Genomic DNA, 24825 nt, shown 5'->3' on the forward strand with positions numbered 1-24825 from the left:
TGGTCAGGCAAAATGCCCTCATACAAGCATCTCAGAGTCTTTGGCTGTGAGGCATATACTCACGTTCCAAAGGAATTTAGGAACAAACTTGAGCCAAAGAGTAGAAAGTGCATCTTTCTAGGCTATGGTAATTCTGGTGAGATGGGGTACAGACTTTGGGATCCAGAATCCAAAAAGGTTGTCCGCAGCAATGATGTTCACTTTAATGAATCCAAATATCATTCTAAACCAGAGAGGGTTGAGGAGATTAGAAGAGTTGTCTTCCAAGAAGATGGACCTGCACGTGCAAGACAAAATGTCAGGGCTCAAGAGGAGCAAGGACACGATAGAGTGGAACCACAGGTTGTGGCTGAGCCTGAGCCACCTATTGTGCGTAGATCTGGACGTGTCACGCGACCTCCTGATAGGTTTTTTCCATCTATGAACTATTTCATGTTGACTAATTGCAATGAGCCTTCATGTTACAAGGAAGCAGTGCAAATGAAGGACTCCGGGAATTGGCAATTGGCCATGCAGACAGAGATGACATCTCTGCATAAAAACAAGACATGGAAGCTAGTTAAATTACCACAGGGCAAAAAGGCTCTACCTTGTAAATGGGTTTACAGGTATAAGATCACCGCTCATGATAGTCAGCCAAAGTACAAAGCAAGGCTTGTTGCCAAGGGCTTTAAGCAAGAACAAGGCATTGAATTTGATGAAGTCTTCTCTCCGGTGGTCAAGATGACTACATTGAGATGCTTTCTTGCATTGTTTTCCATATTAGATTTGGTGTTGCACCAAATGGATGTCAAGACAACGTTCTTGCATGGTGATTTAGATGTGGAAATTTACATGCAGCAGCCAGAAGGGTTTGTTGAGAAAGGCAAGGAAAATTGGGTATGCCAGTTGTTAAAGAGTCTTTATGGCTTAAAACAATCACCGAGGGCATGGTACCATAAATTCCACAAGTTTATGCTTTCTCAAGGCTACAAACGTAGTGAGTTCGATCACTGTCTATATACAAAGAAGGCTAAGGATGGTAGTTGGCTGATCCTTATTTTGTATGTGGATGACATGTTGATTGCTGGCAAGCACTTGGAAGAAATTTCAGCTTTGAAGTCAAAGATGGCAAAATCGTTTGACATGAAAGACATGGGTCAGGCAAGTCATATACTTGGTATGCGCATTGAGAGAGACAGATCAAAGAAGTTGATTTGGTTATCTCAAACAGAGTATATTGACAAGGTTTTGCAACGTTTCAATATGGAGAAGGAAAAGGCACTGAGTGTTCCATTGCCACCATATGTGAAACTTAGCAAACAAGATTGTCCTGTGTCTGAGGAAGAACAGGCTGAAAAGGATAAGATTCCATATGCGTCTGCAGTGGGTAGTTTGATGTATGCAATGATTGCTACTCGCCTAGACATTGCATTTGCAGTGGGAGTAGTAAGTCGATACATGTCAAACCCAGGCAAGAAACATTGGGAGGCAGTGAAAGGAATATTGAGATACCTGAAAGCTACAAAGAGTATGCGTATATGCTATGGGAGTCAGGAGCTAAGTGTAAAGGGTTTTACAGACTCAGATTATGCAGGTGACTTAGACAACCGAAGGTCTACGTCAGGGTATGTCTTTACATTGGATGGTGGAGCAGTATCATGGCGTTCTAGATTACAAGATTGTGTTACTCAGTCTACTACAGAGGCTGAATATGTTGCAGCATCAGAGGCATGCAAAGAATCAATTTGGCTTAATCGACTAGTAACAGATTTGGGAATCAAAGAAGAGATGCCTGTGTTATATTGTGATAGTCAAAGTGCTATACAATTGGCTCGCAATCCAGTTTATCACTCAAAGACAAAGCATGTGGATGTGAAGTATCATTTCATCAGGGAAATGCTCGAGGATAAGCAACTTCAGCTTGTCAAAGTTCACACCACAGAAAAACCTGCTGATCTACTTACAAAAGGACTTCCCTCAGAGAGCTTTGCGCATTTTTGCAAGCAGTTAGGTGTAGGGTAGTACACCACTTCTCTACATCTCTTGTATATTAGCTTGTATAGTAGCTTCTCTCACACTTAAAGTACCACTTTGGACTTTAAGTGGGAGGTTGTTGGGGTATAAAGCCCAATATGGTCGCCCAGGTAAGTGGGCGGGCCGCCAGGTATGTACACATATTCTTTTGTAAAAACCTAATAAGAACTCACTATGCTCTACACATTACAGTAGAGCGAGTTCACCATATCGTCGTGCTCTTCTTCTCGCACTCCCTCTCGCATCGCACTTCCGCTCGTACTCCTTCAGTGTGAAGTTGATGCAACAAGGTGGGTGTGAGGTGGTGAGAGTGAAGCAAAGCGGGAGCTCCAAAAGGGTATAATCTCTTTGTAACCTACTTCTTGTTTTGAAGTACTAAAGCCATTGAGTGGCTGTTTTCACATGGACGTAGCCCACATTGAGTGAACCACGTATATCGTGTGTACTCTCTCTCTCTCTCTCTCTATAATCTCTTGTGTGTGAAAATAATCTCTCTCCCTTAAGTAATCTACTCAATTATCTACTTAGCTACATCATATTTCCTAACACATTGTAAGGGTTTAGAAAGGATTATCAATCAAAAGGGAAGCGTGGTGTTTTTCCTGCTCTATCTCTCTCTCTCTCTCTCTCTCTCTCTCTCTCTCTCTCTCTCTCTCTCTCTCTCTCTCTCTCTCTCTCTCTCTCTCTCTCTCTCTCTCTCTCTTTCTCGTTTCTGATGCATATCCTCCTTGCCATGAATCCCCATCGGCTTCATCCTCCCTAGCCACATTTCCCAACACTTGGTATCAGAGCTTTGGGGTGAGCTTTGAAGCTTGCACTCGATGTATCTTGCGGGAGTAGCCGCTTATGCAGAGGCACGGGAGGTGGATGCTAAAACATGCACCATTGCTCGCTATACGCTTCCTGGTTATCGGCGCTGTTGTTACAGAGCTCGCCATTGTTATTTTGTTGTGTGTTCACACTGCGTGCCCATGACCACCTAATTTACTCTCAAGGTCTTACCCAATCGGGTGTTCACATCAACTTATTCACATCCTCTACTCTATGCTCCTAGTAGATAAGCAAGTTGCAGATGTTGACCGACAAATCATTCCATACCAAAACTCAGGACTGCAGCTCCCCTATTTTTGGTGGCGTGAGCAGTAAACACGTATGCAATTTTAGCTAAGGTAATTGAGAACATAAAAGTTGCAAAAATTGGCAGTTTTGCATGCAATTGGTTTGGTGGCCTTGCACGTTTTTTTGCTAGCATTTAACATATCCACGGTGGGCTACAAAGACACTCTTCTCAAGTTTTTTTCTCAACAACATGTCCAATGGTATAACCATTCGGTCATCCCAAGAAAAGGTGTATGACATGCATCATGTGCCAGTGAGTGTCAAATCAAGGCAGGTTCTTGGGACTATGATCGATGAAGATCAATTTGGTATTGAAGATCAAGAAGGTGATAGCCTGCAACTGCAATACATGTTGTGCATAGACATATTCCAAGTGCCAAGCAAGCTTTACGACATGTTTGAACACATCGACAATTTCCAGAACGAAGAAGAATCTCCTTTGAGATTACAGTATAAGTTTTTCACCAACTTTTTTTACCAGTTTTGTGTCATAGAATTGTCATCTTTTTTCTATTGTCATAACAATCATACATAGCCTTTAAGTTGTTAGTTATTGCCATGCAGTCAAAATTTTGTACAGGGTTATAGACAATGCCACAAATAAAGTGGTAAGACCACCCTTTGTTGTTTGGTCGAGTTCTGGTAAGTCTCACACTGATGGTTGTTTGAGGGAAGTACACACACACACCTATGTTATTGTCAATGGGGGGACTTCTACTCATGGTTTTCAGTGAATGAACTCTACCATGGTCTGTCTCAAGTCGATTGTCAGTGGTTTGGGCTTGAGAGGGGGGCGGGGGGGGGGGGGGGGGGTTGTTGGGTATGCAAGGCCGGTAGTGGTGTCTTAGCCTATGGGAAACTCCCTTATAGCATGCAGGTGTAAGAGTCGGTTGCAAGTCAAGTTTGCATGGCCCTTTCTGGCTTTACATACATTGTAAGGGTTTAGGAAGGATTATCAACCTAAAAAGAAGCGTGGTGTTTTTTCTTGCTCTCTCTCTCTCTCTCTCTCTCTCTCTCTCTCTCTCTCTCTCTCTCTCTCTCTCGTTTCTGCTGCATCTCCTCCTCGCCATGAATCCCATCAGCTTCATCCTCCCTAGCCACAATTCCCAACACAAAGGAGATATTGCAATAATGGACAAAAAAAATATGCCACTTTATAGGAGGGCTTGAAGGAGATAGAATGCATTAAAGTTGTATATTTAGAACAAATTTCCAAGTCTGTTATGATTTCAAAGGAAGAGTTGCAAGAATTAAAGTTGGGATAAGAGGAGGATCCAAGAATTCTGAGAGCAAGTAAGACTATCAATCAAGAATTCAAATTGGCTTTGTGAGCATTATCGAAAAAGTTTAAGGAAGGTTTACTCAAACATGAAAGCCATTGACCCAGACTTTTACTGACATAGGATAAATTTGCAAGAGACTGCATTAGTTCAACAAAGATATAGTATGAATCCTAATGACCTAGTTGGATAACTTGTGAAGTTGCATTTATCTAACTATACATGAGAGAATCATTTTTCTCTTATATTCATTGTACCAAAGAAGAATGGCAAAGCCAGAGTTTGTGTTAACTAAAGAAAGAATGCAATTACAATGCCAAGGGAATGCTAAATATCTCACTTTCCATTTATAGATACATTGTTGGATGCACTAGCTAGGAATGAGATGTATATAATTTTAGATGGTTTTTTAGGCTAAAATCAAATAATATGGCTGCTAAGGATAAATACAAGACTTCGTTCATAACAGAGTGGGGAGATTTTGTATACACAATGAGGAGTATTATTTTGAATATTTGGTCCCTCATCGTGCTTTGAAGTTTCTAATAAAATATTTGACTCTTTCAAAGAAAATTCACAGATGATTTTAGTGTTTTTGGAATTTATTCCTACATTAGGGAATTCAAATTCTAATTAAATTCTTCTAACTAGCATTTGAATCAGCCTCTTTGATAATCCCATTAATCTCATTCTTGATTGACTCATTCCAATAAGCCTCTTTGATGATCTCCTTAATCTCATTCTTGATTGACTCATTGGTTGTACTTTTCTCATCCCCATTGATCATTTGGATTTGGTGTAAGATTGATTAATGAATAGAGGATAAATTAGATCCATTCTCATGTGGTTTTCTCAAATTTTTCTCTTCATGCACCTCTCATTAATTTCTCCCTAAGACAAGTCTCCCTCAAACAAATGTTTATTTATTGTGTGTGCATAGGCCTTTGCATTAGCTCTCCATCAAGCCCTCAAGCTATGGATTTGAGGATTATTAGTGCCATTAAACCCCCTCCTATTTTTAGGTGTTTGTGGGGGTGGGAAAGTGTTAGGTTTTGTGGCTAAGCCCCCACTATGGAGCTCTCCTCTTAGCACCATTGACCATTTTTATTGAGGGAGAAGTAAATCGATTAAATTTGAGGTTAAAGAAGCCTTCATTAGTCTAATTTTGAGGTCATTGTAGAGACCTCCTAAGGTAACCCCCACGCGCAAGAGGGTAATAGTAAGATAATCACAAAAGTGATTGATGTGATAGACAAGCTCTTATACACATGCAGGAGACGGGGGAATCGGCACCGGGGGGGGAGGATTGAAAACAAATGACCCCCTCTCATGTGGAGGTCCCCTAAGGAATGGAATTTCTCTCTCTAGAAAAGTTACTTTAAACATGCCATCATTTATTGCATAGGTCCAAACGACAACTCAAAGTTCTAAAATGTGAATTTGACATCGTTCACGTTGGTTTCAATATTTCAAAATTTGAAAAACAATCATATCAACAACATTAACTTTTTTGTCTTTTAAACTCTGTTACTTGCATTAATGATGATCCTATCATCGCCAATATCACTACAGCACCTAAAACCAATAGCTGTTCCACACTGGCTCATGCATAGGTCCTTGCATGAGCACCCTTGTTTTTTTTTGTCATACTCACATTTGTGAGTTGAGAGAAGTTTTTATGGCATTACCTCTCTCTTGAAATCATAGTCGTCCGCGACTATGAGGTAGAGTAGATACAGCCTAGACATTAGTCGGTTTACTAGCGGGTAGAGGATCGCTATTTTACCCTATGAAACCGTTCCAGAATGGATGACTAGTCCATTTGGTGCTTGAGAGCTTTAGCTGCCGCAAGCATGTCTGCACATTAGTCCATATCAATCTTCCATAGTAGAGTGACAAGCTCTACTTGGTGTTTGGGAGACCTCGTATCCACAAACATGATCCTAAGCACGCATACTCATTAACATGTGCATACAATAAAGAAAAACAGAGTCTTATAAGACAAAAAATTTGTTCATTTATACATATTTACATTTTCTTACTGTAGGGAGTCATTGTAAGCATTGGCAAGGTTTAGATTATAGTTCCACTTGCATCCATCTAGCATCTTCAAAAGGATAATTTTTAAACATGATAAGATATTGTCGGATAGTCTTATTGCCTCGTAATACCTTATCTTCGTGTCAGAGAATGGACTCGGGTTGCAACATCTCTTCTTGGTCCTCGATCTCCGGTGGGTCTTCAATGATTGCTTCTTGAGGTGGCTCTCCTTTGTAAGGCTTTAATAGGCTCACGTGGTGGAAAGCATTGTGCATGAGCCAATGGTTGGGCAACTTGAGTTGATAGGTCATCTCATTGATTGGCCTAAAAATCTGAAAGGGACCATAGTACCTTTTTGCTAACTTAGCACAGTACTTTTGTTGTCCTGTAGGATTCTTGACCGTTGTGTGCCTTAATCGAGCCTTGGAAAGCTTGAGCAAGACCCAATTATTTGTTTAAAAGGCTAGGGCTCTTTTGTGCTTTTTCAACAGCAGCCTTTTGCCTTTGTTGAGAGATGGATATAGCATCCTTGATCTTTTGGAAAGATTCTTGCAGGTCTCGGCTATATTCATCTGTAGCGAAATCTTCCCATGTACCTTGAGTAGCAGGGGACTTTTTTATCTTCCCTCTACCACATCAAATGGTGCTTTTTCCATGGAATTATGTACAGTGTTATTGTAAGCATACTCCACTAAGGGTAAGTACTTCTCCCATTGGGACTTTTGATCTATTTCTGTGACATAATCCTTTAGTAGATCAAGAATTTCTAGGTTAGCTATTTCACTTTGGCCATCCGTTTGGGGATGATAGGCCAAAGAGAAGTTTAGCCTTGTACCTAAATTCTCAAAGAGATCCTTCCAAAAATTACTGGTCATTCTAGGATCTCTATCTGACACTATAGACATTGGAAAGCCATGGTATTTGAATATTTTTGATATAAAGAGGGTTGCCATTTGATGGGCTTTAATAGTCTTTCGGACAGGTACGAAATGTGCTTGTTTGCTAAACCTGTCTACTATCGTCCATTTTCCTATATTCACATGGATAGACTTGGGCAATCCAAAGATAAAATCCATGGATATGCTTCCCATGGTGAATTAGGGATTGGCAAATGTTGAAGCAATCTAGGTGGCTTTCCTCTATCAAACTTCATAATTTGGCATACCACACATTTTGAAACATACTCTTGTATGTTTGCTTTCATGGCATGCCAGTAGAAATATGTTTCTATCCCTTTTAGGGGAAACTGAATCCCTCTATGCCCTGCATAAGGAGGAGCATGAGATTCATACATTACTTTCTCATGTAGTGAGTTAGTAACACATAGTCTATTGCCATAGAGAAGATAACCATCTTGTAGGGTAAATGGTCCTTTCTTCTTCCCTAGTGCAAGGGCTGAAATCACATCTCTAAAATCGGGATCGATAGCATACTCATCTATCATAGAAGATAGATCATTGTGAGTTGCTACGGATACCGCATTCACTCTCGGCCATCTTGAGAGTGCATCAGCTACTTGATTATGCTTGCCAGCAATGAGAGCAATATGAAAATGAAATTCCAAAAGGAAAATTTTCCACCTCATTTGTTTGTCCAAGAGCTTGGTCTGCGTCATGAAGTACTTAAGGCTTTGGTGATCCGTTTACAGAATGAAAGGAGTCCCTAGTAGCTCCCTAGTAGATAGTGCTTCCACAAATCTAGAGCATGTAGAACTGCTAAGAGTTCCTTCTCATACATGCCTAGAGCTTGCTCAACAGGGTCAAGCCTTCGACTTTCATAGGCTATGGTGTGCCCTTCTTGGAGAAAAACAGCTCCAATGCAATCACCACAAGCGTCGCATTCGACCTCAAATGACTTTGAGAGATCCAATAGTGTAAGCACATGTTGAGAGGTAAGCTTCTCTTAAAGATTTTTGAAAGAATTGCTCTCCTTGTTGGACCATATATATACCTACATTTTTATTTGTTAGGTCATGTAATGGTCCCGCGATTTGTGAGAAATTTTCTATGAGGCATCTATAGTATGTACACATACCTATAAAGCTTCTTAGGTCATGCAAATTCCTTGGATTAGGCCATCCTTTTATTACCTCTAGCTTTGATGGATCCATTTGATACCATCTTGAGAGATAATGTCACCTAAATACTGAATCTCTTGTAAGAAAAATTCACTTTTCTTTCAATCAATATAAAGTTTATTCTCTCATAAAGCTTGAAATATTACCTGGAGGTGTTGCTTGTGTTCGTCTAATGAATTAGAGTAGATGATTATATCATCAAAGAACACTCCAGTAAAGGTTTGGTGAGGCCTAAATAGCTTCTCCATGAAGCGGTTAAATGTGGTTGGTGCATTGATCAAGCCAACAGGCATGACAATGTACTCGTAAAGACCAAACGTACTGAAAAATGCGGTCTTTACAATGTCTTGATCAACTATCCTTATTTGATGGTAGCCACTTTTTAGGTCAATTCTACTGAAGTAGGTCGACCCTTGTAGCTTATCAAATAGTCCTTCTACCCGTGGAACGGGAAACCTATTTTTGACAGTGATCCTATTTAGTGCTCTATAGTTGACACGCATACGATATGTGCCGTCTTTCTTTTGCACTAATAACATTGGTGAACAAAAGGGAGATGAGCTAGGCCTAACCATGCCTTTATCAACTAACTCATGCACTTGCCGTATAATCTCCTCTTGTTGAGCTTTGGAAACTCTATAAGGAGGTTTATTAGGCGGTGAACTTCCTGGAAGAAGTTCAATTGCATGGTCGTTACCTCATTTGGGAGGTAGTTCACAAGGGATATCGTCAATAAAAAACATCTTGGAACCCCTTGAAAAAATTGGATAATTGTAATTCCTTTTGGTTGTTTATGTTTTCTTTTGCGAAAGCATTAGGTTCATTTTGAGAATCTTTAACAAAAATCATGTACACGAAAATAGAGCTCTTTATTGAATTATTGAAATCTTGCTCACGTACAAGAGGTATGGTACTACCCAATTCCTTAGCATCTATGTACATATCTTTTTTCTTGAACCTAAAGTATATTTTCCTTTCAGGGAATTTAACATTGGCAGACATGCAATCAAACTATGGTGCCCCTAGGATTACATCCTCGTGCTTGAGAGGAGAGATAAAGAAATCCTCCTTGTCCACATAGCATTGGACATGGAGCCTCAATTTCCCAATTAAGGGAATGAATGAGGCTTCTTGCCCCTTGAAAGCACCATCGGCAGATAGGACATCTCCCATCTCATAGACTTGGATGCCTAGCTTGGTGGCCAACTCTGTGGATATGAAATTGGTGAGTAGAACCAAGGTCAAAGAGAATAAAAGCATCGTGTTCTCTTACATCATGTTCTCTTACCTTTTCCCAAGAATGGCAGCATAGAGGTGATCCTTTATGATGAGCATCCTCTTCTTGAATTTTGACCAAGGTAGCTCTAGGAGGCTCATTATGTGTATTCTTGTGGGGGCAAGCATGATAGGCATGCCCTTGCTCCCCGCATTTGAAACAATGATAATCTTTTCGATAACACTCTAGCTCTTCAGGAGAGAGTTTATTTTTTCCTTTATAAACTCCCTTCTCCTTAGCTTTGTTGTTGTTGGCATTGCCTTTGGGAGACTTTTGGACATTTTCCTTCCCCTTAGACTCCGGTATGGTGTATGACCGCAAATATGGCGCGTGGCCTTTGGGAGTTAACATACTCCGCCATATCCTCAGTTAAACCGGCACAAAATTGTTGTTTTTATTCTCCAAAATCCATCTTTTTGAAGATAGTGGCTTTGAGATGTAAATCCCAAAACTTGTCTACATATTTGTGAATAGATTTGTAGGGAGAGAGCTTCAAGCTTCGCCATTCGGTGGGTACTTTGTCTTTGGCATCGGTAGCCAAAAATTGCTTCATGATGGAAGCTCTTAAAGATATCCGTGCTCGCGGGGCTTCACCGTTTGCTCGTAGTCTAGACCACCATTTCCTGGCAGACTTTTGAAAATTCATAGCTACATGGTGTACCTTAGAGGACTCTGTAAAGACCTCATCTCCAAATGCCACGTTGAATTGTTGGATAAAGGCCAAGAATTTGTCCGTAGAACCAAAGGTGCCATCATAGGTAAGGAAAGAGATGTTCATTCCTCCCTCTTTGAACTTTTTGAGATTGGACGACCGCTTCCATGCAGCATAGGATTTCCTATGACCTCTTCTTTTAGGTGGTTCAAGAGCTACACCATCACTTTCTTCAAAAGAGGAAGAGTATGAGGAGGATGGAGAAGAGGGTGACCTCTTTCTCACCTTTTTCTTCCCTTGTTTCTCCTTGTCTGCACCATCACTTTCTTCAGAAGAGGAAGATGATGAATAAGATGGAGAAGAGGGTGACCTCTTTCGCGCCTTTTTCTTTTCTTGTTTTCTCTCGTCCCTCTTTGAATTATGGTATAGAGAAGTATGCGATTGTCTTCTCCATTTAGGGGGTGTTGGAGAGCGTTTTGCCCACCATCTTCGTGGATCCATCTCCATCGAGGTGGCAGGAGACTCACTTCTTTCTCGTTCTTTCGGTGAGGGATCTAGCATTGGAACTTGGTATTGAGTAGTAGATTTTTGAGCCCTTCGTATGGATCCTCTTCTTCTTCCCTTATGGGAGAGAGTCCTCTTTTGGAAGTTTCACTAGGAGGCTTCCTAGGTACTCTCTCTTCTTGGTGGGGAGTTTGAAGAATACCATGGGTGCACAATTGTGTAGCACTTCACCTTGGAGGGATGGGTTGCCCAGGGCTTGTTGAAGCCTAGAAGCAAGATAGTTTACAATCATAGGGGCATCATTAGTTTCTCTTTCATTAGCAAAATCAAAGCTATCAACATTCATTTTAATCTCTTTTCCTTTGTCAGCCATACTAGCAAATTTTAGGTGTAAACTTTTACTTGTATTTGGCACTTCAAGCCCTAGTTGCTACTCCTCTTTACCTTCAAAGATAAGCACTCAAGCATATATACCCGTGGCTCGAATATTAGTAATCATAGAGGAATAGAAGAGAGGGTTCAACAGAGCCAAGATAGCACCGATTCCTATCAAGCTTCTAATAGCTCAATAATGGTTAAGCCACAGGCAATCCCCATAGGACTCCATTATTAAGACCATATCTCTTGACGGTGTCCCTATTAACTGCATAAAGAAGGCGTGCTTCAAGGATGAAAAATCTCTATTCTACTTACTCTTTTGCAATTAATAACACCAACCATTTGTAGCAAGCTTGATGACCTCTCTTCTTGACCAAGAAAAGAGAAACCAATAGGTTTGATACCAATGTAACATTTAATGCACTAATATCTTGTGTGTAGTGGAAATTGATAACAGAGTGAGCATTTCATTAAGAATAAGTTCCTAATGAGCATATAGAGAGTACTTAATTTGAGAAAGCAACATACCAATTTACACCTATCTAATTTGGCATTGACATACTTGAAAAGAGAGAGAAATAGAACAATCGACAACAGACGACGATCGGATTTACATGGAGCCGGTCCCTCCTCCATAAAGACTTTGTATTATAGCTTCTCCCATCAAAGGAGGCTTTTGTACAATACAATCTTTGTGTTCCTTGATAGAACTAGTTGGTGTAATAAAGATGGAATCTTCATACACCAATTATGCTTGAAAAACACACCTTGTGTCCCTAGCCTCAGTCCCAAGACCTCACACACCGTCAAAAATGGTGAGAGCTAGCAGGGAATGAGGATAGATTGAGAGGAAGAAGAGGTATCTTACGAGAAAGAATTATTCTCCTCACATAATCACTCTAATAGCATAGCTTAGCTTAGTAATTAGCATGGTAGAGGGGATGAGCATGCCATTGAAGCTTGGCTCTTGATTAGATTTGCATTCCATAGCCAAGAGTTTTTGGTGTAGGCCTCTACTTCTCAATGCTGGGAGAAGGAGATGGAGTTCTTCTTGCACACATGAGGTGTGTGTGTGTGTGTAGCAATGAGTTAGAGTGAAATTAAACCCTCTCTCTCATCTTGGTCGACCCCTCTTGCTATTTGCTCATGTTGGCATCCGATTGGCCCCCGTAAAGCCTAGCCAATCACATATTAGAAGCATAATTACTATCCTTGTGACATGTGTCCCCCTTTCCCCTTTTGTGAGAGATTTAGGTAATTAAATAATTCAATTGAGCTCTCATTGGACCTCTTAGTCTTCTGGACAATAGGAATATGGCAAGCCATTGGGTTGCTGAATGCTCATTGGACCCCTTGGTAGACCATCCAATAGTCTACCAAGGGAGCTTAATTTCTATTGGTTCTTTTATCAAGAATTTTCAAATTGATTAGACTAAATTTACTGTAGCCTAATCCTCATTTGTCCACCTCTATGTCCATCCAATAGGATTTGAGGGAAGCTTGGAGGCAACTGACCTAGGACCCTGACATGTGTTTAGTACTCCCTTTGTGTAAATGGGGAGCTTTGGAGTGTGTGTGTGTGTGTGTGTGTGTCTCTCATTTCCTACTCTCATGGCTTGCCCCCTCCTCGATAGGGATGTGGGAAGACTTTTTAGTCTTCCCATGACCATCCAATTTTCCCTTACATTGGCGTTTCGACAATTGAATAAGAAATTACGAACCTTAGCCTATGGAAGTCTTAATGGAGCTGCACCTTAGGTCTTTTAAGCCCCATTGAAGCACATTGGTCTTTTGTAGATTATCCCCCTTTGGATCCCTATTTTTCCTCCTTTGGATCCTTGTAGAGATCTGTGTCGAGAAATTTGCGGTCTTGCCATGAAAGCACCGGGCTTTTGGCTGTGAGAGAACTCCAAAAACTATATGAACGAGTTTAACCATAGGTTCCATAAAGAGTAGGGTTTGGAAGGAAGTGAAATCAAAGAAGCCCCAATCTTTCTCTCTTGTACTCACATACACAAAGAAGAACACAAAAGAGAATATCAAAACAACACAAAGATGAAAACATCAAGGCTATGGTCATATCATATCATGGGTAATATGAAAGGGTTAATAGATGAGTTAATGGCGTTCAATTTTTGCCGACCAAACAGGCTATGAATTGTTCTTTGGAATTATAGTTTTGTGCTTACTATAATATATATGTTTTATCTAGTGATTGGGATTAATTGTGTGTACAAATCCTCTTGGTTCATAGCAAGATAACTACACTTACGTCAAAAGAAAAGTTATAGTCTATAAGAGGAAGTATGATGGGATCCGGTGAATGAAGTATTTGATTGAGCCTCTCTGGGCCAAAGAGAAACACTATACGTTGTTGAAAGTATATTTTATGGCTAATCCATACGTTAATTTTAATAGATCGCACAGAGTGGAAGCAATATAAATTCTCATCATGTGGATTATTCGTTTAGGATAACTCTAGTATGTGCAAAATGTAGATATGAGAGAAGAGAAGAGAAGATAATTTTCCTCCCAAGCCTTATTCTTGCCCGTAGGCAATAAGGATATTGCGGGGAGAGATGTATCTGTAGCAAGGAGAACCTAGAATTTGTAGAGAGAATGAATTTCTAAGAGTGAGAGAGATAGGTTTGGTTAGAGAGGGAGATGAGATTAGAGATATATGTTGGATTAGAGGTGAAAAAGAAAACGACAAGAAATCAACAAAACATCAAAGTAGAACACATCTTACTTGACAAACCCTTGGGGATTTATTCACCAATTTTGATGGAGAGAGAAGAAGAGGGAAGACTTCAAGCCTTGATTGATGCACCAAGTTGAAGTACTTCTTTGATTAGAGGGCACATCTACATGGTTAGTGCGCCAGGGGTTGAATGGCCTACACGGATATTGCATTGGGGATTTTGCCTTAGCTTTACCTAAACACCCAATGTTGGGCATCAAAGAGACGTGGCGCCTAAAGTGATATGATTGGTGTTGATACCCTACCACCTACTGGTATTTGGGATCCTTTCAGAGCTCGGATTCATGGAAGGAGGAAAAGCGGCCTCAGCTTATGTTTGGCTCAGGTATGTTGGAGGTGTTCCAGTTCGCTCTTGACGACGAAGTGAGATTTTCTATGTTTGTAGTAGAGTGGAAGTGGATGGGTGGAACAATCGATTCCTACACAGGGTTCGGTGTTCTACTAGTTATTTTGTCATAAATTTTTTGATGTTATGGTATACCTAGATTTTTTCATTACATTAATACATGGTTTCATGTTTCATTTAGATGGGGCATTTAATTATTTTTTGTTTCCATTCCCTTATGTCTCTATGCACCTCACCCTCCACTATATTCTCTCTCTCTCTCTCTCTCTCTCTCTCTCTCTCTCTCTCTCTCTCTCTTCCCACAATGTGGTGTACACATATATTCACCCTCCATAATGTTATATTGTCCTTGAGTGCACTTTTATTCATAACACCCGTTCAAGGGTAGCACTAGTCTCTAGGTGCCTCTGGATGCAGTTTGGCTCATGGCCTAAAATCCATGCTTGGTCGAGCGCTAAGAACTGGTCCCCTATGCAAATGCTTCTGCAACTTTGATGTATGTTAAAAAATCATATAAAGACATAAATTGTATATTTTGAGCATAGACCCCTGAGGAGGGGTATCTCTCACCTCGTATCAGAGCCTATGCTTAAGGTTATGACTTAAATTGTCTTCTTGAATTGAAGTATTTGGTTTGATGTGTTCAACAACGGCCTTGTAATTTCTTTGAATGTTATTTTTCTAGAAACAAATGGCTCCCAGAGTGACGTCTGAATGCTTTAGCCTGGGGAATGAGGTTTTGACCATAATGTTCAACAATATGGCAACACGGTTATAAAGAGATGCAAGGGAACTCTTTTACTTAGAAATCGGGACTAAAGTCTTTGGCATGCCAGGAAGTACAAATTGTTGGAATAGTGTTGACCGTAGTTACATTACCCATCACTAATAACCCTTCCATCAGTTCTTTATCTACATTGATGATAGTCCAATAGAGTGGTTTGCCAACCTCAAGCTACTTCTACTCAGAGTGTGGCTAAGCCTAGAAGACATGTTCTACTACTTGGCAATGCGTTTCCAAATGTTAAGGATTGCTGAAGTTGCTAAGAAGTTTGAAGCTCTTGCAGTTGTCATAGGGAAATAAAGACTAGAAGATAACTATAGACCACGTTATCACGTGGGAGGTCTAAGAGAATACCTTTTCATAAGAGTTAAAAGAATATTTAGAGAGTTGGTTTTGAGACATCCATAATATTATAATGGAATTATAAAAATTCAAATTTTGGTGAATAAAAAGGACATATACTCAATTTTGGTTCACATGTGTACTAAGTTTTATCTATCCTTGTCTTATTTTTAGATGGATCTTCTTAATTTTCTAGATGAACTCCCAAGTGATTTTGCACAAAGAGTCTTTTTCAATTACGCGGTCGTAGTCAATATCCATTGGGGAGTTGAAGTGGTTTGAGCTTCAAAGGGGACTAGAGACTACCTTGTTTCGAACACTTATGTAGCATGGGATTTGTAGGTTGAAGCCCAACCTGAACATCGGACACAAGTGCCTGATAGGTTTATGACCAATCCATAGCTTTGGGTTAAGGAAAAGTTCCAAGAAGGTGACGTCAAAGTACAAGGATATGTTCTTTACCTTAACCTTTATTTGCTTTTGAATATACTGAGTCGAGAGATCATTATCTATAAGAAGGCCCCCATGCTAAACCAAAGCTTCTGTGAAAAGGCCATAGTCAAAGTTTGGAAGAAGTCAAATGGCGGCTTGAGGGATTCAGTGTGGAAAACTTATTACACCACGTAAGTGCAGGGAGGGGAGGGGGGGGTTTACAAGTTTCATTTAAGTTAGGAAGGCCCCCAATAATTTATCTCCCAAGCTTAAAAATAAGGGAGGGGGGTATCATATTTAGGGCGGGGGGGATGGGGGGGTGGGGGGGGGGAGACTGACCTAGGTTGATTACTTGTACCGATTGGTCACCGGTGTGCACTAAAACCTCAAATTAGTTTTAGGGAATTTTTTCATCATGTTACGCATCAAAATTTGCATCAATTCGGTCATAAATAAGGTGCTGATTTGGAGCAGGTCAAGGGTTGATTTACACTAGCTTAGGATGGGTTAGAATTGGATGAGTAGCCAAAGTGTAGGCTAATTGAACACATAGTTTGAAAGTCAAACTAAGACACCTTGAGGGTACATCTAGTTATCAACAGAAGTGTTTCCTTAGTTTCCAATCACTATGCTACACACTCTTTGACTAATTTTACTCAGGTAGATCATGTGAGACATAAATTTTATATGTAAGATAGGGGTACGATAGTTTTCTGCATTGATTGTTGTATAAGCGTAGAGAGGGGGGTCATATTCTCTAATATGAGTCGTATATAGGGGTTTTATCAAAGTTTTCTTCTCGCAAGTGGTGTCCCATTTTGTATATAGAGTGAATCCCTCGAGAATGGCGGCAATCGATTCTATTATGTACCCCAAAACTGGTCCGATAGAGTCTATGGACCCATTCTTAAATACAATCCTCACAATGTCACTATTACCTTTGATGACTACAAGAAGCCCATATGCATTAGTGACTTTGTTGAACTCAAGTAGATATTTCTATAGGGATGGTATAAATGAATGGCATGCTCATGTAAACTGTTTTAATGCAATACCACCCACGAATGTATCACAAGGAGAAGAATGGTACGAAAAGAAAGACGTGAATTTTAGTACACAAGTTGAAGTTCTAAAATTTAAAAGTCAAGATGTGAACAAATATAAGGGTAGGACTCAATTGTAGGAACCAAGAATTGGTTCATAGGGCCCTTTCGTATTCATGTATGTTCCCAGAGACACTATGTATCTTTTTGGTTTTCTATGGTTATAAAAATTGATTTTGATATGACCCATATTGTTTTGAGATCATAATAATTGAGTTTGGATCTTGATTTTATTATTCTAACTAACTTGTGATGGAGTGTGTCTAAATGACTAACATCTTACCTCAAGGGATATGGGCGGATATACTCTCTCGCCTTATGGTGTAGGAGCACCTTCAAACAGGAGTGTGAGTGCAAAGGCTTGTCACTACCACGCATAATGGGAAAGAGAAGAAAGGGTTACTGTCCATGGATTGTAATGTGCCTAATAAATTTCAATCTTGGTACCATTACGCTGTAAAAAACCCCGAGTTTAGACGACCTGGGCATAAACCCTCGCCCATTGGGAGTATCAAATGGATCCAATCCAAGTTAGGAAAGGAGATCATTGTCACTAACCAAGTGTTGTACATAAATATTGACGAACATACCTTGAGACCAACAAAGGAAACATGGATATCTAGGAATATATATACTTTCCTTAGTAATGGCTAATGGATGTTTTAACATTGTCTTGTTCAATGTATGGGGCCGTCAATTCTAGACCAATGACGAACATTCCTTTAGCCCGATACCTTGGAAGTTTTTCTCTGACTTGTTTGGAAAGTCCATAATCCACAATCCTCACCATGAAAAAGTTTTATACAATTCCTGTAACAGACCCCAGTGCCTTGCAGATTGTGAAAATATACACAAATCTGATGGGTGGGAAACATCGGATGTGTTTCCAAAAGAATCTGCTTACTTTGACGAATACTTCGGCTACAAGAAGGCAATAGTTCACAACGAAATGAGAGTACCTATAACTAATCAATCTCTTACCCAACAATGGTGATTCACATGCTAATAAAAATTTAAAGACACTTTGTAGACTTTTTGGAAGCCCAAAGTTTTGTGATATAGAAATTGGTTTAATTTATTCGTTATTCTTTCTATTTCTCGCTCTATCTTATCTTACTATCAACTGTCTATTTTTTAACTGACTTAAAGGACTTTGAGTGGGTTAGCATATTGTACTAAGTGTGACCTTGGTTGATATGGTGCAGTAAGTTACCATGCCTCCTAGAGGAAATGCGACTGTTGCTAAAGAAAATGCGCGTATTGTTTCTCAACACACCATCATCGATAGAGACATTGATTCTATGCTTTGCAAGTCTCAACCTAGAAACTTTAGTGGGAAAGGCAAAGATATAGCAAAGTTCTTGAAGATTGGATTGAGCGCATGGAGGATTACTTTGATCTGGGATCATTCATTTGCAAAAACCAAAGCTATTATTGTCAAGTTCAAACTAGAGAAAATTGCCAAGCATTGGTGGAAAGACCATTGCATAGAAAACAATGTTGATCCTAATGTAGCAGCTTGGGATTATCTTAAAAACCAGCTCAAGAACAACTACCAGAACAAAGTTTATCATTCAAACTGTATGAATGAGTTTCTTGATTGTACTCAAGGAACCAGAGGTCTGAAATCATACTATCAACATTTCTTGACCCTTGTCAAGTATGCTCCAATAGGGATAACTCAAGAGATCAAGGTAGCTTGATTTGTGTCAGGGTTACATAATCCTATGAAGATTAGACTCTAGAGTTTTTGTCTTACCAATTTTTCAGATGTCCTTGATGCAGGCAAACCCATTGAGCTAGAGTTATCCAATACCAAAAAGAGAAAACCAGAACCTGCTCCTATTCGTGAAATCAAAAGGCCTCGTCTCGAGGAAGAACAAATGTCTAAAAATCCACAGCAAAGAAGAGAGATCTTATTACGTATGAAGGCCATAAGAGATAATTTGTGTTACACTTGTCTTGATCATGACCATCAATCCATAGATTGTCCTTTTAACAATTCAAGCTTCACAAGATTGGTGTACAATTATGAACCTAGAAACTTCAACCTGAATTTCAATTTTGGAGATTTTAGACCTAAACTGTTTACAATTCAGAGGAACTTCAATCAGTAGAACTTTAACCAAAGTCAGAGACAACTTCAAAACCAAGGGAACTTTAGACCAGGAAATCCATTGTTTTTTTGGAATGAACCGCCTACCAAAAATAACAACAACGGAAATGTTAATTGTCAACCTCGTCCAAAAGGAGGAAATCAAAGGCTTCAAGGAAGACCTCGAGTTAATAGAGCTCAAGAGGCTAGAGGCAAAGGAAATCAGGAAAGTACGTATGTTCATACTGCAATTGAACATCATCGAGTGAATGAACAATTTTTAGCAATTCAAACCCCAAAGGAGTATCAAGGTAACCATACTACCTTATTGATTGATTGTGGGAGTACACATTCATTCATATCTCCTAGGTGCATCAGAAATCTCACTTTGCCTGAACACCCTAATACATACCTTGCAATTGAATTAGCTACGGGTAGGAAGGTTAAAACTTCTAGTACATTGGATAGCTTGAATTTTGTTTTGGATTGTCACACAATACTTATGCAAAATTCAGAGCCTTACCCATAGGAGTCTATGATGGAATCTTAGGAATGGATTTGCTTAAAGCCAATGATGCTCACATACATCATAAAGATGCTTCGTTGAATTTTGAAAATTACTAAAACTCTAGGGTTACAGTTACAGAGAAACGAGGAAAGATTAAACTTAAACTAGTAAACTTTACCCAAATTTATGAAGAGCCATAGGAAGAATGAAAGAATTTACGCAATAAAGCTTAACCCTAAGGAGAAGAAGTTAGATTCACCTGAACCAAAATGGATAATAAAATTTGATGATGTATTTTTTAAAGAACTTTCACAATTATTGCCCAAGCATGATGTTGATCATGCTATAGAGCTTACTCCCGGAGCTCAACCAGTTGCCCATAGACCATACAAAATGTTAGTACCTGAATCTGGAAACTCAAGGAGCAACTAACTCAACTTCTTGAGAAAGTCTTCATTCAACCTAGTGTTTCTTCTTGGAGTACTCTTGTTCTCTTTAATCTGAAGAAGGATGGCACTCTACATCTTTGTATTGATTATCGTGGATTGAATCAGGTAATGATCAAGAATAAGTATGCAATACCAAGGATTGATGAGTTGCTTGATCGATTACACGAAGCATCTATCTTCACAAAATTGATCTTAATTCAGGATATTACCAGATCCGAATCAAGTAGGAGAACATACCAAAGACAGGATTTAATACTTAGTTTGGACATTATGAATTTACAGTTATGCCTTTCGGAATTACCAATGCTCCTGCAACTTTAAATTGTCTCATGACCGATGTGTTTCGAGAGCATCTTGATGATTTTGTTCTTGTCTTCTTTGATGATATCCTGGTTTACTCAAGAAACAAATAAGAACACAAACAATATGTGCGACGAGTACTTGAGCTTCTCCGTCAAAATCAACTTTATGCTAAACGTAGCAAATGCACCTTCTTCACTATGACAAGGTGGAATATTTGGGATTTATTGTATTCAAAGATGGTGTTTCTATTGATCCAAGTAAGATCAAAGTTGTTATAGTTTGGCCTACACCAAAATCAGCACAAGAAGTACGTGGCTTTCTTGGTTTAATAGGATGGTATTGTACATTTATCCAAGGCTACGATAAGATTGCATCTCCATTGACTAATACACTTTAGAAGGCTAAAGTGTTTACTTGGAATGAGCGCACTCAAGCTAGTTTTGAGAAACTCAAAGAAGCTTTGGTGAATGCTCCAATACTAGAACTTTTGGACTTCTCAAAGACATTCACTGTGCTCACGGATGCGAGTGGACAAGCAATCGGTGGTGTTATATCTCAAGAAGGAAAACCAATAGCTTATGAATCTCGTAAGTTAAGTACACAAGAGTTAAATTATCCTATACATGACTTGGAATTATTGGCCGTTGTGCATGCTCTTAAAATATGGTGACATTATCTTCTTGGAAGGAGATTTGAACTACATATCGATCATAATAGCCTTAAGTGGATCTACACCCAACCTGACCTTGATATGCGGCAATGGAGATGGATTGACTTGTTATGCAAATTTGATTTTGGAATCAAATATAAACCTGGAAAGAAAATCTTATGCCAATGCCTTAAGCAAGAAGTATTGTAGCGGTTGTGACAACCTCTACTACCTCCTTAATTGACCTAATTCAATAAGGTATGTCTCAGGACCCGTATTACATAAAAATCCAATACTTGATGAACTTAAATAATCGCACAAAAAAGAAAGAGAGGCAAACTAAAGGCTTCCACGTTGAAGGAAATGATGTTTACTTATCCCAAATCAAGGTGGGATCAAACTTCAGATACTATAGGAAGCTCATGATATACCTATAGCAAGACACCCAAGATACATTAGGACTTACTCTACTGCAAGTAAGAGTTTCTTTTGGCCAGGATTAAAGCATGATGTGTTGAACTATGTTACATGATGTTTAACATGTCAACGTATTAAGGCTAAACAAATTCGATACCCCAGTAAGCTTCAACCTATTGATGCACCACAAATGAAATGGGAATGCATATCTATGGATTTTATTACACGCATTTCTACATCTTTGGGATATGACTCTATTTTTGTGGTTGTTGATATGCTTACAAAAAAGACCCATTTGTTTTCCATCAAGACAACATGTACAGCTAAGGATATAGCTCGAAGCTTCATGAAAGATGTTTTCATGTATCACGGTTTACCTCGACGGATAATTTTTTATCGCGATGTGTAGTTCAACTCAAATTTTTCAAAAGCCTTATTCTCAGCTACAGGAACCCAGGTGGTCTTTAGTACTGCTTATCATCCTAAAACTGATGGGTAGATAGAAAGGACCAATCAAATCTTTGAATACATGTCAAGAGATTATTGTATACATGAGCAAGGAAAATGGACTTGATATTTGTATTTGGTTGAATTTGTGTATAATTCTTCATTCCAATGCTCAATTGGAATGTCTCATTTTCAAGTCTTGCATGGACAAGAGTGTCTTACTCCACTCAAATGGACAGAACCTCTCATATGGGTTCAAGCTTCTAGATAAATGTTGGATGAAATGCAACTACAAACCGATCTTATATGGCAGGATATTAAGACTGCTTAAGATAGACAAAAAAGTTATGCTGGCCCTAAACAATCTATGATACTTTTTAAAGAGGGTGATATGGTATTTCTGAGAGTGAAACCCAAACATAGTTCCTTATCAATGGATAAGTGTAAGACGCTCATTGCCGATATTGTGGACCTTTTGTAATCACAAAGAGGATTAATGATCAAGCTTACAGACTCTTGTTGCCACCACACATAAAAGTATGTACATGATCCACAACACACTCTTAATGATTCTCTATTATCTACTTCTATCGATGTAACTTTTGAAGTATGTCCCAAAGTGATACTTCAAAGTAGAACTAAGCCTATACGTAATCGGCGATTATTGAGCATCTTGTTAAATGGTCAACATATCCTAAGAAACATGCCACTTGGGAATGTGATGATGTAATGAGATTAAATTATCCAAATTTCATGCCGAGGTGAGGACACCTCAAATTTTTCAAGTGTGAGAGGATGTAGGATCCCCAAATTTTAGGTCTCTTTTGAAAATAAGAAAAACAGATTCCAATGTCCATTTTGTCAAATTTTGATTTAAGATGCTTGGTTGACAGTATTGTAAGGTTCTAAAGGAGAAAGAAAATTTGTTTCTATGTTTCAATAGTTCAGACGGACGTTTGATTCAGTTTTGAGAAAATTCACTTTTTTTAGCCTTTCCATGCTTTTAGGTGCTTTTTCGCGAAAAAGTAGGGTCGGATCCTTAACCTACGTGTTCCAAGGAAGAAATGGTTCAATTTTTAAATAATTTGATTTTTGAGTGCTTTTCACAATTTTTAGTGTTTCTTAATGAAAAACAAGTCTGCTTTCTTATTCCAGTGGACAAGGAGAACCCCTGGTTCAATTTTTAAAAAAATTGCTTTTTTTTGCTTTTTATGCTATTTTTAGCTTTTCATACTTTTCGGTGTTTTTGAAAAGCAATGTGCTTTTTAGGACAACCTAAACATAAAAATATTAATTTTATAAATGTCATTTTTATGAGAATTATTTTTATAAAAAGCAGTACCGCAAACACGTCGGGGCACTACGGGAAAGTCATAGTTATGTTGAGACATCACGGTGCGGCATAGTCTAGTCAAGGTTTCATTAGTTGGCCGAATACTGTTGAACTGGTTAGTTTTACTGTAAAAATTGAATGGTAAGTACAAGAGTTGATCACCAAAAGCCAAGCCTTCTTTCCATAAGCTGTTGTCCTAGCTGAGATGATATCGCTAGTTTTTGGCTTGGGACTCACTCTAGCCTTGCCTAGTGCCTATAAAATCATCTGCAGTGCTCATTTTTCAGTGCCGTCTGTTGCGTCTACTAGCGCAAGGCAATATATACCTATTATATGGAGTGGTGCAAGTTCTTCATCACCATCTCCATGAGCTCTTCTCTCTCATTTACGGAAAGAAGAAGAAGAAGAAGAAGAAGAAGGAGACTCTCTCTCCACTTGCTTGCTATCTCCTCTCTCGTTTCACGGTGTACGCGCTCTCCGAAAGCTCTCGTGATTGATGAACATCTCTACGTAGCTCTCATCACCGCTCTCTTGCTGCAAAGAAAAAAGCCTTTCGACAACCTCTAATCAATTCTAAAGCACGATGAGAAGCTCTAAACTCTATAGATATGATCATCTCTCTCTCTATATATCATTTTTCTGAGTAGACACCCTCTCGGTGATTGTTCTTTTCATATACGAGTGTATGTATGGATTTTTTGAGTGCGTATAAAATTTCCCCATGATTATTTCATCATGTTTAATACGCTGATTTATGCACACGATGTGTTTATAATCACGTACATGCATAAAAAGTGTTTTTTGTTTCATGTCATAGAAGAGGTATGAACATTGTTTTGGTCATAACTCACAACCCGTTATGAATCAGACCAAACCCTTTAAACCAAAGATAAAAGACATCATTTAGAACATTTTATCTTTTGAGTTTCATGTGAATATCACGCACGAGCTAAGAGACGTGGTCAAAAAACAGCATGTTATCCATTGCACTTAATCAACATTTTGGACCCCAAGCTCCTTGGGGAACCACTATATAGATCCACCGGATAAGCAAAACCACTCATTCAATTGAAAATCTTGATAAACTTGATGATAAATGCTAATTTAGGTCCCCGTTATCACCTTGGGTATCTGAGTTATAAACCCTTCCATAACCAGGTTCACCTACGCGTGTGGGGGTGCTACCCAGGGGGAGTACCATATGACGTCGTGAGTTAACTGACCGTTTATGTATGATTTATGGTTTATTTTGGTAAGTTGATTTCAAGTATTAGATGTCCATAAACGCATGTGAGGGTATTTGGTTAGTCAATTCGAACCGCATAGGCAGATATGAATAAAGTGGCTTTCTTTCTGTGTTACCGTTTGTTGTGTGAGTGTCAAATGGGTAAAGTGATGTGATAGAGTGTTAGTCTATATCATGGACCTGAGCACAATGGATTGGTTTGAGGCCAAAAACTTCCATTTGCATGTTATGTATGCTCCCGAAAATGACAAAAAGTTGTTTTTTGCAT

Source organism: Adiantum capillus-veneris, chromosome 7 (genome assembly GCF_014529385.1).
Source record: "Adiantum capillus-veneris isolate H3 chromosome 7, ASM1452938v2, whole genome shotgun sequence".
NCBI lineage: Eukaryota > Viridiplantae > Streptophyta > Polypodiopsida > Polypodiales > Pteridaceae > Adiantum > Adiantum capillus-veneris.